General features: G+C 50.3%; 1 protein-coding gene across 2 annotated transcripts in view; it reads left to right on the forward strand.

The window, feature by feature from the left end:
• The window catches only part of WDR90 (WD repeat domain 90), a 1,426,420-nt gene that overhangs the window by 1,231,991 nt on the left and 175,483 nt on the right, over positions 1–18,946 (forward strand). The gene's annotated exons all lie outside the window — the stretch shown is intronic.

The following is an 18,946-nucleotide window of genomic DNA, read 5'->3' on the forward strand; positions in this document are numbered from 1 at the left end:
GTCAACATATACACTGATTCACGTTATGCATTCGGAGTTGTACATGACTTCGGCGTGCTGTGGCGAGAGAGAGGTTATTTAACTTCCCACGGTGCCCACATTCAGCACGGACCCCTCATTCATGCCTTATTAGATGCAATACATCTACCCACTGCAATATCAATTATGAAATGTAAGGCTCATACGAAAGTCACTGATATCATTTCTCAAGGCAATGATCTAGCCGACAGAACAGCTAAACAGACTGCTCAAGCTCAAACCTCCGACATGACAAAGACAATAGTCCCGATGCCGACACATTGTATGACAGTTAAAGATCCTACTTTTGACGTAATTGACATCCAGACACATGCTACACCAGATGAAATAAAGAAATGGACCGAATTAGGAGGGATCCAAACGGATCAAGGATGGATTATGAAGGAAAAGTCTGTGTGGTTCCTTCCTGATTCAATGGTCCAAGTTATAATTAACACTATACATAGTCCAGCACATCTAGGAGAAAAAGCTATGCTAGATAGCATTCAACACATTTGGTTCAATAAACATTTACGAGCAGCAGCCAAACAAAAGGTCCGTACCTGTATGATCTGTTGCCAGTTCAACCCAGGAAAAAGCGTTCCCGTAGAACAGGGTGGATTTCATCCTCCTGATCACCCTTTTGAAGTCCTCCAGATGGATTATATCCAGATGGAACGATGTCGAGGATTCAAATACGTTCTCGTAGTTGTTTGTGCTCTTTCCCGTTGGACGGAGGCATACCCGGTTTCAGATTACACTGCCCCGACTACTGCCAAACAGTTGGTTCGAGAATTCTTCCCACGATACGGTTTACCACGTGTTGTTCACTCAGATAACGGCCAGCCGTTCTCATCCGAATTAATGAAACATGTTTCACTTTTGTTAGGTTATCAGTGGAAATTCCACTGTGTCCGACACCCTGAGGCAGCAGGTCTCGTAGAAAGACATAATCAGACCCTGAAAATTAGATTGTCCAAAATATGCAGGGAGAAAGGTGTCGACTGGGTAGTAGCACTACCAGTTGCACTCTTTTTCACAAGAATGGTAGCACACTCTCGAACAGGGCTATCCCCGTATGAGGTGATCTTCGGCAGACCACCAAATATGTGGGGGACGCCTATACCACGCAAAATAACTGATATTGACTGTAATATGCTGACAGATTACTTGGCGTCCTTGATGTCTGCACTACAATCTTGTCGTTCACAGGTAGCTGCAGCCTTTCCCGACAACACTGAGGTGAAACCCCTTGACGTAATTCCGGGGGACCTCGTCCTTGTGAGGAATTTCGACCGAAAGACTCAGCTGGAGCCCAGGTGGAAGTCACCCAAGTTGGTCCTGCTGACCACAAGAACAGCCGTGAAGATTGAAGGCAGAAAAGGATGGATTCATTCGAGTCATATCAAGAAATTTCATGGACTTCCTGCAGATGTAAATAGCCCACCTCGTGTGTCTTCACCCATTGACTCAAAACTACCTTTGGCTGAGACCAACAGCAAGGAACTCTATAAACTAAAACTAAGGCCGAGACCGTCGGACGATTTGATTGTTTAAGTCCTCTCCTAGGTGAAGCGGTTGAATCTGTCTCCGACATGTATCCTCCGGACCTGAATAGAGAAAGCACGCGAAAAATGTTGAAGCGACATGCGTACTGTAAATCATTGCGTAGCCATTGCATAATGACATTATTAATCTTGTTTTTCTTAAGTCTTTTAATAATTACTGCAAGTATATTGTTGCACATATATTACCCTATTGCCAGAAATGTTTACAATGTTACTGCTGAACATTCTTTTAGTGACTTACCCCCGCATGAATTGTCTTATAGACTTGCGCTGCGCAATAACACTTTCATTAGTATGTTAGATCATTCCCACCAGACTAGTAATGCTACTAATTGTTGGGTGTGTGCCCGGCTCCCTCCCTATCAGAATTATGAAGGAGTCCTGCCTTTCTTTCCACATCCGTTTACACATAACGGCTCCTGTGGAGCATGGTTCAGCTTAATCAATTCCATAGACTCAGACACAGCAGTTTATCAAGACCATTGGGTATGGGGAAATCTGAACCTAGTTTTATTCAAGGTCTGTTACCCTGACAAGGAGGGTCGCCCCAAAGGAACAGGAACTGATCTAGAAAATGAAGTATATGGATTAGGTAATTTTACACCTAATCTCATGATTCTAAATGTCGAATCCGAAGTTGAACTAGTTTTACCAACAATGTCAGTATTCCCAGCGAAAGGTGAATTGTGTGTAAGAAAGGTTGGTTCCATACATATGGGCCATAGTAAATGCACTACTATAGTAAAATTCAGTGATCAAGGCAAATCCTCATTTAGAGCTTATCGCCACTCCTACTTTATATGTGGTCAGACTGCATATATGCGTCTACCCCTAGATTGGGATGGTACCTGCTACATTGCATTTCTTTTGCCACCAGTTTTTTTAGCTCCTCCTGATTATCACAGAAATATTCATTTAGTAAATAGTAGAGTAAGGAGAGATCTCCCAATAGTCGATTACACTGAAACAGCATGGGAAAAATACACAGATTTCAATAAAGGTCTCTTTCCCTATATAGGTACTGTTACTAATAGTAAGCTGATACGTAGATTAACTAGAACCCTTGAAGCAGTAGTGAATGAAACTATTTCCGCTTTAGGCAATTTAACAGAAGAGCAGTCTGCTATGCGGATTGTTGTGCTTCAAAATCGTCTTGTCCTTGACGTCATCCTGGCTGATAGGGGCGGAGCTTGTAGGGTCATCGGATCAAGCTGTTGCATTTTCATACCAGAAAATTCGCCATCTGTATATAAGGCCATAACTCGCCTTCATAAGATTGTAAGCCAGATACACCAGAACCCAGGCACCTGGACTTGGTCCGGTTGGTTTTGGAGTATAATATCTACCTTTGGATGGAAGGTCCTATCTTTCCTAGGTATTGGCCTTCTCATACTATTCAGTTGCTGTCTATGTCTACAATGTGGACCAGCGATCTGTGGTCTGTGTGCCACATCGTGTATTCCACCACCAAGATTTTATTCGTCACGTAAGAAGAAAGAAGAACAAATGATGTTATATGAACAGATCAATGGATTGATGAAAATTGATATCTCTTAACGGGCAAGTAGGGGACAAGGAGGGAATGTGGAAATATGGATTTTTCTGGTCAGTTATGTCCCCTATCTTGGACCCCAACGGTTCCATGTATGTATCACAAGTACATGTATGTTCCCTCCAGTTCCAGTTATGAAGACGCAAACACATGTGCGTCCACCGTCAACATGTCCTCTGTCAGATCCGCCATGAATAGGCCGGATATTCCATTCCTAAGTATGAAAGGCCACCGGCTTTATATGGTTCACTTATGCCATTTTACAGTCCAGGCAAGTAGGCCCTGATTCTGTCATCGAACTCTTCTTGCCTTCTGCCTCTGAAAGCTCCAGTCTGAGCCTGCATCCGTGACCATGAACTTTGTCTCATTCTCTGCGCGGCTCACGAAGCCTGACATCAGCCTATTCTCTGCCAAGAACTGTATTTCACCTTCGAGTTATCTGCTTCGCCCCTCAGCCGATGCATTCCTGTCTAGTAGTTTAAGTAAACATTCCTTCCAGCTACCGAGCAATGGCTCGGCTTCTCTGTCTTTATGCAAGTAATTCATAGTCCTGTTACTATGGAAGATTCCTGCCCTCGCATTTAGTGTAGACACTTAGACGCTTGTGCACGCACACACAGTCAGTATAGAATAGATTCTGTCCGAGAGTCCTTCTTTTTGTGGATAACATAGTTCTTTAAACATAGGATGTTAGATATGATTTGGGATTAGGTTGACTTGACCCCCCAGACTTCTTGTCTCCACATGTAGAGCTAAATGTCAAGTCCCCTTCACCCCCTAGTTGCACGTCAATCACACGTCATGCTGCTGCGCGCGCATCTATGCCAAGTATAATCTTATAGATCCACCTATATATGACATCATAACCAATTATGTTCCTTTTTACTCCTTATTACACCCATTTTCGGTTACGCATATGAATCGTCATTTTCCTTATCAATTGTTACGCCTACTGCATTCGCTTCATTATAATGTATGTACTATAAAAGTCATTTCTTGTCAATAAAGTATGTACTTCACTTCCTGAACCTTCGTGGTGACGGAACTTGGAGCAACCGATTATAATCGTTCATTGGAATAAAGCCCATTCCGAACCTCTAATACCACGGATTCTGCCTCTCATTTTACTGAGCTGTTTTATTATGTTTCCGTATCAAATTAAGTCCCGGTAATGAATTTTATTTACCACACTGGGATGGTACCTGTTACATAGCATTCCTTCTGCCACCTGTTTTCCTAGCTCCTCCTGATTATCACAGAAATACCCATTTAGTACACAATAGACAGCAGAGAGATCTCCCGATTGTCGATTACACTGAAACGGCATGGGAGCAATACACAGATTTCAATAAAGGTCTCTTTCCCTATATAGGTACAGTTACCAATAGTAAGCTGATACGTAGATTAACCAGAACCCTTGAAGCAGTAGTGAACGAAACTATTTCCGCCTTAGGCAATTTAACAGAAGAGCAGTCTGCTATGCGGATTGTTGTGCTTCAAAATCGTCTTGTCCTTGACGTCATCCTGGCCGATAGGGGCGGAGCTTGTAGGGTCATCGGATCAAGTTGCTGCATTTTCATACCAGAAAATTCACCGTCAGTATATAAAGCCATAACCCGCCTTCATAAGATTATAAGCCAGATACACCAGAGTCCAGGCACCTGGACTTGGTCCGGTTGGTTCTGGAGCGTGTTGTCCACCTGGGGATGGAGGATCCTATCCTTCCTAGGTATTGGCTTTCTCATACTATTCAGTTGCTGCTTATGTCTACAATGTGGGCCAGCGATTTGTGGCCTGTGTGCCACATCGTGCATCCCACCTCCAAGTTTTCGTTCAAAATCCCGGAAGAAGAAAGAAGAACAAATGATGCTATATGAACAGATCGATGGATTGATGAAGATCGATATCTCCTGAGGGTCCGTAGGGGACAAGGAGGGAATGAGGAAATATGAATTTTGTGATCAGTTATGTCCCCTATCGTAGACCCCAACGGCTCCATGTGCATGCTATAAGTACATGTATGTTCCCTCCAGTTCCAGTTTTGAAGACGCAAATACATGTGCGTCCACCGTCAACATGTCCTCTTTCAGATCCACCATGAATGGGTCAGATATTCCATTCCTAAGTATGAAAGGCCACCGACTTTATGTGGTTCACTTTCCACATTTTACAGATTCAGGCGAGTAGGCCCTGAATTCTGCCATCAAGCCTTTCCTGCTTTCTGCCTCTGAAAGCTCCAGCCCGAGCCCGCATCTGTATCCATGAACTTTGTCCTACTCCCTGCGCGGCTAACGGTGCCTGATCCAGCCTGTTGCCTGCCAAAAACTGTATTTCACCTTCAAGATTATCTGCTTCGCTCCTCATCCGATGCATTCCTGTCTAGTAGTTTAGGTAAACATTCTTCCAGCTACCGTGCAAAGGGCCAGGCCTCACTGTCCTCGTGCAAGTAATTCATAGCCCCTGTTACCATGGAAGATTCCTGCCCCCTCGCATCTCGTGTAGACACTTAGACGCTCGTACACGCACTAACAGTCAGTATAGAATAGATTCCGTCCGAGAGACCTTTCCTTTTGGATAATACAGTTCTTTAAACATAAGATATTAGATATGATTTGGAATTAGGTTGACATGACCCCTCAGACTTCTGTCTCCACATGTAGAGCTAAATGTCAAGTCCCCTTCACCCTCTAGTTGCACGTCAATCACACGTCATGCGGCTGCGCGCGCATCTCTGCCAAATATTTCTGCTGACATTGCAGGATTCTCTTATGGATCCACCCACTTGTGACATCATGTATAATGACGTTTTCTAAGTTACGCCTATATGTCCGCCTTTTTGGTTACGTATGCATATTTTATCTCTCTTATCAACTGTTACGCCTCCTGCATCTGTTACACTATAATGTATTTCTTATAAAAGTGATTACCTGTCAATAATGTATTGCCTTCCTTCCTGAACCCTCATGGTGATGGAGTGTGAAGCCTGCAATTCGAATTGTATTTCCTTTGTAGAGGAATAAAGCCTTTTAGAACCTCTAATACCACGGATTCTGCCTCTTATATTTACTGAGTTATTCTTACTAGACTTTACCGCATAAAAAATAGTACCGGTAATGAAATATTTACCACAACCCGGTGCCTCCGCATCTTCTCCATCGGCACCTTCCGACGCCGCGTGACCCGGCGTGCCTGTCCCTTCACCCCTCAGCCTCCAGCCCCCTTTTGCAGACTGCTTTTCCCTCCCTGCCGCCCCTGTTGGCTCGGCCGTTCAGAGAGGCCCGCTGGCTGGACACTTGGGGACGCAACATTTTCGCCTCGACCAGCGCGGCCCTGCGAACCCTTAACACCTTGTTTGTGCTGGCTCGGGCCTCCTCCTGTTTGTGGGACTCGGCTGAGTCTCTGGGGTCTGCAGCATCCCAGGAGTCTGCTCAGGTGGATTTGCGGCATCATGCCTTGGATGGCCGGGAGCTTGCCGCATTTATTCTCCGCTCCGGACATCTCTGAGGCACTGGGCCGGGCCGTGGCTTCCTCGGTCGCTCTCCGTCGCCATGCTTGGCTTCAGGACGGCGTTTTCCCTGAAAATATTCGGGAGAGGCTCATTGATCTCCCATTTGATGGCAGTCTGTTCCATGCCCCGGCCGACTCCGCCATCCAAAGGCTCTTGGCAGGGCTCCGTCCTCCTCCCACTCCATCCCTTCCTCAGTGACTTCTGAGTTACTGTTGCTTTTGGGCCTTTTTAGGCCGGCTGTTATGGTTGTGGAGTATGTTTTTCTGGCCGCTTACGTCCTTCCTTGGGACTTTGGCATTGTTGGCTGCTGGACAGCCCTTTTGTTGTTGTGTGTGAGTTCTACAGGCGTTGTTGCGCAGACTTGGCCCTGAGGTTGGGCCTTCTGCTTTGCTTGGGCTGCTGTCAAGCCTGCAGCAAGGATGCTTTTTTTCCCGCGTGGCTCTTTTGTTTCTTCCTCTGCTGCGGAAGTTCTTCCAAAGAGGGTTCCCATATCTTGGGACTTCACGTGCCCTATGTGGGGTTATGGTAGCTGTCATATGGCTTGCGCTCTGCTGGAGGGTTCTGGTTTCTTTCGGTTACCTGTTCTCCATGGTGTTTACGTAGGTTGCTTTTGCTTACTGAGGTCGTGTGCGTGGCCACTCGTGTTTGTGGCCCGGGCCTCTCTTCCTCGCCCTGCTCCCATTCTGCGGTCTCGGGTGTCCCTGTGTTCTCCCTTGCTAGGCGTCGCCTGCTCGGCCTTCCTGGGGCCTCGGGCTGTTCTTCTTGCTTCTGGCCTTGACTGCTGGCATTGTTCTGGCTAGCAGGCTGCTCTCCATCTGGAGTGGGCTCGCCTTCTTCTCACTAGTTTCCTTGGGCTCTCTAGGCTTCTTCTTCTTCCGTCTTCCTGCCTTGGCATTCGCCAGAAGCTATGTTGCCTTGTGGGGGAGTGGGGTGATTCGGCCTCTCAGCCCGTGCCCTTGGTTCCTCTGCTGTGAGTGTAAGAGCCTCTTTAGCCTTCTTCCCTCCTATGTCCCCTTCGGGTCGATGGGGTTCTGCTTGTGGGGGTTCCCTTGGCCTGGCAGGGGCGAGGTTTTACCTGGTCCACAGATCTGGTCCCCTGTGGAGCCCTCTGTTCTGCATTGGCTGGTGGGGTCCTTTCGCAGACCCTCCTTCCCAGGGGATATTGCTAGGGTATCTATCCTACGTGAAGGAATCTGCGGCTAGTAGTCTCTATCAGATGTACGAATTACTTACCTTCGGTAACGATATATCTGGTAGAGATGATTCTAGCAGCAGATTCCTTCACGGCCCGCCCTTCCTGTCCTCTATTCTGCGAGGACCCTTGAGTTGGTCTTCGGTACTCGCCTCCAGGTGGGGGCTGCGTCTCCTGTGAGTGCCTTCCTTGTTCTTGACGGATGGCTCCGACTGGGGGCGGTTCATTCCTCCCTTGGTTCTTGGAGGATGGGGTTTCGGTGAGCCGGTGCCCTGCTGCTCTGGCTACCCCAGGTTTGAGGGGGATTGCTTCTACCCTTGTCCTCCCTTCCCTCCCTCCTTTCATTGCTATCCTCTAGTTTGAGGGTCCTCTGGCCATGTCTTGCCCCTTGTCCTTGTGGGTGGTTGCCCTCTAGGTTGGGGTGGCTTGGAGGTTTGTTGTCCCTGTCTGTCTTGGGACTGGTCCCATTCCTTGCTCAGAATGAGGGGGGGGGGGCTTCCTACGTGTGCCATGTCTTTTATGCCTGATCTTCCCTTCGGGGCACAGGGATGGGAGGTTGTCTATGTGCGGGCAGGGTGGCTGCGCAGGTTTCTGCTTGTACTTCTTCTTCTTTCCCTGCCCTTGGGGTTTGCGGTGTTGGCACTACCCTGGTGGTGGTGTTAGTCACCGTTTCTTTCCAATTTTTCTGCTCTTCGCACACTGTTTCCATGCTCCCACAGTTTTTTTATCTGGTGGTTCCGCGTTGTGGTGCGGAAAAGTTCTCCAAAGAAAACTGTTGTGGGCGCAAGCACAGTTTCAGGTACATTTGGTACCACTGAGCACCTTCGTGTAACACGGATATATCAGCTGGCACACTTGTCTAGGTTTGGTTTTTCACATGGGTACTCTGGAGTTTTTTTCTGATTACGCAAGCATGTTTTCAGGTACATAAGGTACCATCAAGCACTTATGTCATCACTTTGCACATTTATAAGTATGTTCTCTGGGATAATGGTACTATAAACGGCCTGGAACTTGGAGCCTCATTTCATTTATCTTTTTATTTCCCGCTTTTGACTGAACTTAGTTTATTCAACTATCCATAAGACTTGATATTATGTTCTTGTAAAAATACTAGACTGGTAGGCTGTGCCATTCTTGGTTAATTGATCAATAATCGTTGATTACATTACAGGACATTTTCCCCTGATGAAGGGCTTGTCCCGAAATGCATTGGGATTCCTATTAAATGCATATGAATTTTCAATTGTAGTGTGAGGTTCAAACACTACGCATATGAATGCTTCATACTTTGAATAAATGAAGAACTAAAATTGATGAAATTGACTACAGAGTGATTAGTCATTGGAAGAAGTTATTAGAAGAAACTAACATGTATTGCTAATTTCTCAATTCGGAGTGCAATAGTGGGGATGTTGTTGTTTCCTAGGATAACACAATCGTCGTGACACACCCCTGTGTGCCATGCCTGCCAGCACTACATGTGGTATAGTTAAGTCACCCCCACGGCAGGCCTTACAATCTCCAGGTAGGATGTACTATACCCATGTGTGGGCATATCTGCCCGAGCAGATGTGTGCCCGTGGTATCGAAGTTTACCCTTAGGTATTACGAGTGCACAAGAAAGCCTTAACGAATACATGCACTGGACACTTGTCATTATGAGTTCCTCAGCTACATGATGACGTTGCTGTACCCCAGTGTGTTTGGTATCAAACACCTCGCCTTAATTAACCCAGACTGATGCCAGTGCTGGATTTATTAATAAATGCACCCAGAGGACACCTTAGAGGTGCTCCTGAAAACCTACCGACTACTAGTGTGTTGACTGACTGGTTTCGACCAGGGAGCCACCATAGACATGTTTCTGACCTCCTAAGGTGAGAGCCTTTGCTCTCAGAGGTCAGGAACAAAGTCTGCCCTGGGTAGTAGTGTTCACACCTCCTCCAAGCAGGTTGGGCATGCTACGGCGGGAATCTTCAAAGACCCTGCCACCTTTGTTATGCGACCCTTGGCCTCTCCAGATAGTGGAGGTTCCCACCTCCCTGTCCTGACCCCACTTTTTGGCAATAAGGTGGGAAAATTAGTAAGATTAAGAAGTGTGACCACATTCAGCCAGCATCACCCGTAGGGTAGGCCAGCTGATGTGGACCCCAATTTTCAGATTCCTCCATGTTTTGGACGGAATTAGCATTCAAGGGTCAGGGACATGGCCACTTCCCACAGGAAGTGTTCATATAGAAGGTGTAGACACCCTACAGGTAGATAGCTTATTGGCTACTACCTGTCACTTCCCGTAAACACCCCTAAATGGAGTATTTAGGTGGCATCCCTGAACCCAAGAACTCCGATTAAACAGAGCAACAGAAGAAGGATGAAGAAGAGTTACTGCCTTGCGAGAACTGCAGTAGAACTTTGGACTTTGGCATGAAACACTGCCATCCTCAGCCCTTTCTTGACAGTTGCGACCAAGTGACTCGTCCTGCGAGCTGGTGAACTACCAAAGCCTTAGGTAGCCTGCCAGCACTTCTAAAATCGCCTACAGTCTCCCTTGGAGAAGAGGAGCTACTCCCTTGCAGTTCGCATGCACCAACAAGCAGAGTCTGGTCCACAACCTTGCAGCTCCCCGGCCCAACCGACACCACAGATGACCAGGAGAAGGTACTTGTTCTCTGAAAGTTTATTTCTGTCACCCCACCAAGTGTGAAGAAACTAGGACCGACCAGAGCCTTGCTGCACCAACCCCCAGGTTACTGGACGCCCTGCACCAAACACCACAGTGAGTGTCTAATCTGGATTCTCAATGCACCAGAACCAGGCAGCCGTCGAGGGACATCAGCATCACTGAGAACCACTTTCGTGAGTGGCCCAGCTGCTTTGATTTCTCCTCTGCCAGCTATTTATCCCTGACTGCAAGGTGCATCTTTTGCTCAATCGACCTAACCACTCTGCACCCTTGCTGCCCGACAAATCGGCTGTGCCACTGTGCTCTGAGACCCCGTGCGCCCAAGCCCTCTTTTTGGAGCTCTCTGACTTGCCCGCAAGTCCCCCTGTGTAGCCTGTTTTCAGGCGCCCCCCTTCTGCGTAGCACACCAGCTACCAGCCTCACTAGCACCCTGCTTCCAGTAGAACTTGGGCAGCTCCTGAAGAATTGCTGGTAGTACTCTGAACCTTGGCCCACTACTATTCCAATCCCCGCAGGTGAACCCCTGAAACCGACTGTACCTACCTTTATACATCTTTGACTTTTCCTCCCATAGGATTGCATTGTGCATAAAAACACACAGGTTTGAACAATTTACTTACCTGTGAATATTGCTATTGAAAACAGTAATTACCTTTGAACTAAGTTCTAAGTTTTGAGATATAGAAAAGTGTTATTTGTTTATTTTGGACTTGGTTGTATTCTTTGAGTGTGTGTCACATTTATTGCCTCTGTGAGTACAACAAATGCTTAGCACTACTCTCTGATAAGCCTAACTGCTCACCCACACTACCACAAAAGAGAGCATTCATATTATCTACTTTAGCCTCTGTAAGCCAATTAGGGACCCACTGGACTCGCTACACAGTGTACTTCTTTTTAGTGCACTATATAGAGAGCCAGCTTCCTACACCCTGGCATAAGGTTACTCTGTGATCAGCTCCACTACTGGAATATAACTTCTCCAAGGGGCCTACCCAAATTTTTGTTTGAGCATGGAAGGCCCCAGGCGAGACTGTGTGGCGCTTTCCATGCGCTATTTTGCCCCAGAATGCCGTAGAGTCTCTTTCTCTTGCTGCTCTGATTAAATCCAAGCCTCATCTTCCCAGCTGACTTTTGCGCGATTTATCGCTTCTTTGTATTTACTTCATGCCAAGGAAATATCACTCTGGACTTGAGCAAGGTACTTTTTGCACTTCTGCATTGACCACTATACCAGGGATGCGAAAGAAATGTAGTTTTCAAGATTTTTAGGCTCTCTAGAAAGCAGCTCTCTCAGTGATGTCAGCAGTTCCTCATGCAGAGCTATGATCTTTTTTGGCATTGGTTTCTTGGTCCGCTAAGGTAACCATTGATTCTAATGTGCCGGCCACATTAGGGCACACCTGTCTCATTACATTTGGATGGCCCACTACATACTCCCACTTCAGCACCTTTTTTGTTGTTAGAGAGAACAATGTCGCTCAGGAGGCTAGGTTTAAGCTTCTCTGGGCCATAGGACATACGGCCCTTCAGCTCTAGTTTAGGTGTGTGGTGGTCCCTGTCCCTCCTCTCTATAATTGCCATGTTCACCATATGTGAGCATATCTGATAGACTACTAGCCGCAGATTCCTTCATGTAGAATTATCCCCAGGCGTGAGACTGGATCCGGAAAACTTTCTTGCCCAGCATCCCTGCGCACCGGGGGGACGACATGATGCGACTCCGCCCAGGCGTCGTCCGCGCACGTGATGTCAGCGATGTCACATAAATCCCACCCCGGCGCGCCTACGTCAGTTTTTTCCTTTTCCGCGTGCAACGCGGATCCGGTTTGTGCTCGGGCCTGTTTAGGCCTTTCCCTTACACTATTGCTGCGTGTGTGAGAACAGTGTGCGAATGCCTTCAGGCTTTACAACTTGCTCGTCGTCTGGCCGCCTCATGTCGGCGACAGATCCTCACCCCATCTGTATGTGGTGTTTGGGGGAGCACCACGACTCCACTGATTGTGAGGCGTGCCAGCAGATGAAGCCGAAGTCCCGGCGGGAGCGCCGGATGAAACTTCTTTCGGCTCGTGTGTCCAGATCGGCGTCGGCGCCTCGTCTGGCCCCTGCAGAGGGTTCTCGGGCCCGCGGCTTCCCTCGCTGATTTCGATCTTCTTCTAGGTTACAAGAGCGCCGCTCACCTATTGGTAAGTGTCGCAGTATGTCCCCGAGGGTCGGATTCTGGCCTGTCGGGGGCGTGGGCTCTCCGTGGGTGGTGCGGCCCCGCGTGTCGTCCCCTTATCTGCTGTTTCTTGGCGTGGGGTCATCCAGAGCCCAGATGGAGACATATGCGGCGGCTTTGCAGGCCTCGCTGGCTTCTCCTTCCCCTCCTGGGATGTCAGTGGATCCCTTGCAGTGTGCGGGGCCCTCAGCGGCATTGCCGGCGGCTCCAGCCCCGGCACCGAGTGGTTCAGATCCAGGCTCGGAGGATGTGGTGCCATTGGGGTGCGGCCCTTTGGGGGTCCCTCCTTCGGACCACGGCGCCTCTGCTTTGCCGCAAACTCCCGCGGGAGTCCCTGTGGTGTCGCGGGAGGTCGCTGGGGCTCGGGTCGCACCCCGAACCCCTCTTGGTCCTCGGGACAGACGGCGTCCTTGTCCGAGGCCGTGGTGACGCCGCTACGGCGCCGGCGGCTACTGGCCCCGGTGGCGCCACAGTGGTCGGCGGAGGGCCCATCTCGCCCTGTTACGAGTCGCAGCTGGCGGGAGACTCCTCGTCCTTCCCGGGCCCTTCTCGTCCCTCCACGCATGCGGCTGGCTCGTTGGAGGTCAGGTCGGTGCCGTTCCGGCACTGCCCCTTCGCCACCCGGGCTCCGGCTCATCTCCGGTCTCCTGCGCCGTGTGCTGTGTCAGAGGTCGCCTCGGCGTCGCCGACGGTGGCCTACCTCAGGTTGCGGACTCTACGGCGCAGAGCCGACGTCGGGTCGTTGACTCGTCTTCGGACGCCTCCTCTTCTCCAGAGGTTCGGCGGTTGCTGGTGTCATCCTAGCCAGAGACGGGCCGCCATGTCGTGGCTTTTTCCCCGACGTCGTCGAAAGGCGACTCCTCGCCATCCCCACGACCGCGGTCTTCGCCGGAGGAGCCGCAGGTCCCCCACTCCTCGGTCCCTCTTCCTTCTGTCCAGGCTTGGCCCTTCCTTCCTTCGGTTGGCTTGGGGGATGGCCGCCTTAGTTTGCAGCCGTCTCCTAACGAGGAGCTACTTTCCCCTCCGCTGGGCCCCACGGAGGCAGGTGCGGCTTTCGCCCGCACTGTTTCCACGGCTGTGGGAATTTTGCGTATAGGTGATCCAGCTGCCCATTTCCCCGCCGACCATCTTTTGGAGGTTCTCCACCAGGGCTCTGGTGGTAGGGAACTGTTGCTTCCCTTCTCTCTTGGGGATGTCCTGCCACGTGAGACCCGTTGCCCCAGCACCTTCTGCACTGCCACCCGGCACCGCGTGATCCAGTGTGCCTTTCTCTTCACCCTTCGACCTGAGGCTGCCTTTTGCAGGCTGCCTTTCCTGCTTTGCCGGTGCTGTTGTCTCCCCCGTCACGGTAGACACGCTGGCTGGACTCCTGAGGGCACAATATTTTAGCCTCGACCAGTGCGGCTCTGCGAGCCCTTAACACACTGTGTGTTTTGGGTAGGGCCCCCTCTTGTTTGTGGGACTCGGCGGAGTCCCTTATGTCTGCCGCTTCTCATGAGGGTCCCAGTGTGGACTTGCGACACCATGTCTTGGATGGTCAGGAGCTGGCGGCGTTTATCCTTTGCTCCGCTCTGGACATCTTGGAGGTGCTGGGTTGTGCCATGGCTTCTTCGGTGGCCCTTCGTCATCATGCCTGGCTTCGGGACAGCGTGTTCCCGGAGAATGTTCGGGAACGGCTGGTGGACCTTCCCTTCGATGGTGCTCTTTTGTTCCATGCCCCTGCGAACTCGGCCATACAGAGGTTCTTGGCGGGGCTTCGTCCTCCTCCTCCTCCTCCTCCTCCTCCTCCCCCTCCTTCTTCTCCTCCTTAGTGACCTGCGTGTCACTCTGGTTCTTGGAGCTGTTCTTCCGTTGGGGCGGGTCGCCCCAGTTGTCTGGCTGAGGTTGTGGTTCTGTTGGCTGCTGGCCAGCCCATTTTTGACTGTGTGTTTTTCCTTTGGGTTTTTCACACCATGCTGGGCCTGAGATTGGGCCTTCTGCGTTTCCCGTCTGGCTGCCTGATAGGCCTCCTGCGGGGTTTTCTTTTGCCGCGGTTCTTTTTGTTGTCCTCTGCTGTGGAAGTTTCTTCCTAAGAGGTTCCCATGTCTTGGGATGTGACGTGCCCCATGTGGGGCAGGGTTGGCTGTTATATAGCCCTGGTATGTGCTGGGGAGTTGTGGTCGCCTGCGGGCTTCTGCTCTTCGTGGCGTTATGGTATGTTGCGGATGCAACCTTTTTCTTCACCTTTTTGCTTGAGTATTGGTCTGTGGTGTTCCTGGCGTCTGGAGGAGCTTGCCAGTGCTGCCCTCTTGTTCTTTCTGCACCGCTGTGCCTTCTTGGGGATTTAGTGGGACTGTCATCCTGCCTTCTCCGCTGCTTCCAGTGGGCCTTGCACTACGTTCTACCTCTTCTCCCTGTGGGGGGGATGGTCCCTGACTTTTGGACCCTCTTGCGGGCGCCGTTTGTCCCTGCGGGGTGTTGGACACTTCTTCCTGGGTGACCTTGGGTTCCCCTTTTCGGCTTCCACCTGTTTCTTGCTGCTGGCGCCATCCTGTCTGGGCTTGCCTTTGCTCTGCCTCTTCTCCTTGGAGTCTCTGGGTTTCTCTTCTCCTTCGGCGCCCTGCTGTTTGGGATTGCCTTTGCTCTGCCTCTTCTCCTTGGAGTCTCTAGGTTGCTCTTCTCCTTCGGTGCCCCCTTTTTTGGCCTTGAGCGGAGGTTTTGTTGCCTCACGTGGACGTGGGGTGTTTGCCCTCATTTCGCCTTGCCTTGTTTCGTCTGCTGAGTGAAGACAGGCTATCTTCTTCTTCTTCTTCTTCATTTCCCCTTGCCTGGGGGACGGGGCTCCTCGTCCTGTTTGGGACTCGGGCCCCATGCGGGTGTCTGTTTGGCCCAGGTGGGTGGGGTCCTCTCGCAGACCCTCCTTCCCCTTGGGTATGGATTGGAAATCTATTCTACGGGAAGGAATCTACGGCTAGTAGTCTCTTTCAGATGTACGAGTTACTTACCTTCGGTAACGATGTATCTGGTAGAGACGATTCTAGCCGAAGATTCCATCCCGGCCCGCCCTTCCTCCCCGTTCTGCGAGGGCTTGTGATTTGGTCTTTGCACTCGCTTCCCTGTGGGCGGCGGTGTCTTCTATGAGTACGTTCTTTCCCTCTTTCTATCAGGCTGTCCCTTTTTCCTCCCTGTTGTCACATGGGAGGTTAGGTTGTTGGTACTTCTGACTCTTTGCGATCCTTGAGGTTGGGGGCTTTTGGCTGTGCCTCTGCCCTTGTTCCTGATGGGGGTTGTCATACTCCGTGATGGGGATGTCTTCGAGGCTTGTCGTTCCCTGTGTGTCCCCGACTGTTTTCCCTTCCTTGTCTTTGGTTGGGATTGTATTCCTGTTGTATGTTATTGTGACCTTTTTACATATGTCCCTTCTCCTTTGATGGGGGGGGGTCTCTGTCCTCGCAGGGTTGCCGCTCTGTCCTTTGTTCTTTCCCTGCCTTCGGGCACTGCTCTTTGTGGTGTTGTTCCTCACCATGCCTTTTTGGCTCTTTCGCACACTGTTCCTATACTCTCACAGTTTTGTCTACTAGCTCCGTGTTGTGGCGCGGAAAAGTTCTCCGAAGAAAACTGACGTAGGCGCGCCGGGGTGGGACTTATGTGACCTCGCTGACGTCACGTGCGCGGATGACGCCTGGGTGGAGTCGCGTGATGTCGTCCCCCCGGCGCGCAAGGATGCTGGGCAAGAAAGTTTTTCGGATCCAGTCTCATGCCTGGGGATAATTCTACGTGAAGGAATCTGCGGCTAGAATAGTCTCTACCAGATACATCGTTACCGAAGGTAAGTAACTTGTACGTCTGGACGGGTAGAAGTATATAATCTATGCAAGATGATTGGTTCAGCCTTTTAAAGATATGGTCTCCATCTTGGCTGACTGTGATCTACCACTGCAGGCTCTAAACCCTAGCCTCAACATCTTACTCGACAATTGGTTTTCTAGGACCTGGCATCTCGTGACTTGCTGGATGTCTAGTTTTGGAATGAGCCATTGGGCATCTTCCTACTCAGATAAGTCTTGTGTGTAGTTATCAAGCGGTTCAAACATCATGTTAAAATCACCTGCTATAATCAAAAGGGTGTCTACTGGTAGTGCCTCTATGGAGTGCTGTAGCATGTTAAGGATTGCTGACTTTGTTTCCGCCTACTGGCCTGTTGTACACGTTTGTTGGACCTGGCCCTTTTTGCAGGTTCACCCCTAAACTTTTTGAATTTATCCTGGCCTTTTTCCCTATGTAGTGTTAGTGGTTTTTGGCCTCTAGGCACTTTAGCACTGTGTCCCAGCGTAAAGTGTGTGCGCTCTGAGTTACATTTAGTGAGACTGGCCTGCCCTCCCATAGGAATGCATGGGGGATATGTGTGTCCATGGTAGTTCCTAATGTGAGAGGAGTGCAGGGGCGAGTTTGGTATGTGCGAACTCGTGAGAATAAATGCTGCACAATGGTGTGCGCAGATTTTGTGTGACTGGTGGAGAAGTGCCACTTCTGTGTGCTGTGTGATGTGAATTGCATGTCTGGCTTGTGATTCACAGGAGCTGAGAGGGCTGGGGAATTCCAGGAGCCAGGGTGAGTCTGCCCGGTGGTGAATGGAGAGGTCTGCATGTAGATGGGAGGGAGGAGTTGCACCTGGGACCTGAATGGGACTGGGCTTTCCCTTTATAATGCTGGCTCCACCTCCTGTGGTGCGTCTGATGTCCCTGGCCTGTCCTGTGAACAGAGAGGGGAGCTGAGCAAAACAAAGTGCTCCAGAACCAGTTGTATCTGGTTCTCCCCTCGCCCTACAGTTTTAGACAAAGGATTTAGCTGTATAAATAAGGGGCTGTGACCCCAAGTAAATGTTCTTGTTTGTGGACTTGAATCTACCAGGGGTGTGCTGCTGCTGGGGCTCAGGGGAAGGCTTGCCTCCCTGGGCCCTGCCCTGCCCCTGGATGCCTGGAGGACTTTCCTTTGCTGGGAGCTGTTTTGCTCCATCTTTGATGACTGGAGGACTTTCTGGGACCCTTCTGCTTGCCTTCATGTCTGCAGGGCTTTGTGCAGCGTCCTGCGCCCTGTGCACGCTTTGTTTTGCATCTTCCTCCAAGGAAAGGGAGAGCGTGGGCTTAGCAGCGCGGAGCTTCTGTTCGAAGGGAATCTCGGCGAGGAGATTCTCCTGCTTCTTGATTATTTAAAATAGCGGGAGCCTACTGGTGCTTTGATCGGCGGGTGCCCACCCCGCTTTTGTGCCGCTTATACTGTTGCTTTGAAGGAGGTGCCCACCCCGCTGTATATTTTCCATTACGAGGCAGCCTACCCCTCTTACTGCCGAAGTACAGAAATCACTGCCGCGGCCCACAGGAAGTCAGGCATCCTTGTCCGGGACGTGGGCGGAGCCTGCGGTGCAGCAGGAAGTTATCCCTCGAGTGGGGCTCCCGTGAGCTGTGGGAGCACCGGTGCACGCTGAGGAAAACTCCAGGTGGGAGCCCACTCCGCACTGGATGGCGCCAGAAGAAAAGGAGGCAGCCTGGGGCCTCGCTGGCCCCATCCTGAAGTCCCGGTCCCGAGACGGGGGACCGGGTGAAGCCTGGTGCAGAAGTAAGGCGGGGCTCCCGTAAGGAGGGAGAGCCCCGCAGGCGCCAGCAGTGAAATAGAGAGCCCCACCGTGTGGAGGTTGCAGCGCCGGGGGCCCGAGGCGCATTGTTGGTGCTGGCCCCCGCCGCATGGACGAGACCACATGCCAGGAGCCCGGTAAGGAGAGGGCTAGGTGGCAGGTGAGCCCCCTTTGGGATGGCCAGTTGGCCAGGGGGATTGTTAGGTTTATAGGGCGCCAGGCCCTACTGTGATTTTGGGTGCTAGGAAATGTGATTCCTGTAGAATGAATTACACACCTGTGTTGATACCTCTCAATGTGTTTTATGGTTATGAGGTTGGTTCACATATTATGGTTTATGCTAGTGAGATTTATTCCCTAATGTAGTTATACTTAGGAGGTTAGGGTCTAATGTGTTTAGACTTGTGAGAGAATAGCATAATGTGTTTATTCTGATGAGGTTGACGTACAATGTGTTTGGCGCCTAATGTGATACTGTGCATAATGTGGTTTATGTTACAGGCTGATGCTAAGTACAGTGGTTACCAGTAGTTACTGGTTGTGTTCTATGTGTATAACAAGTTCTACATTTACTAAGTTCACTTTGTGAT

This window comes from Triturus cristatus, chromosome 10 (genome assembly GCF_964204655.1).
Source record: "Triturus cristatus chromosome 10, aTriCri1.1, whole genome shotgun sequence".
Lineage (NCBI taxonomy): Eukaryota > Metazoa > Chordata > Amphibia > Caudata > Salamandridae > Triturus > Triturus cristatus.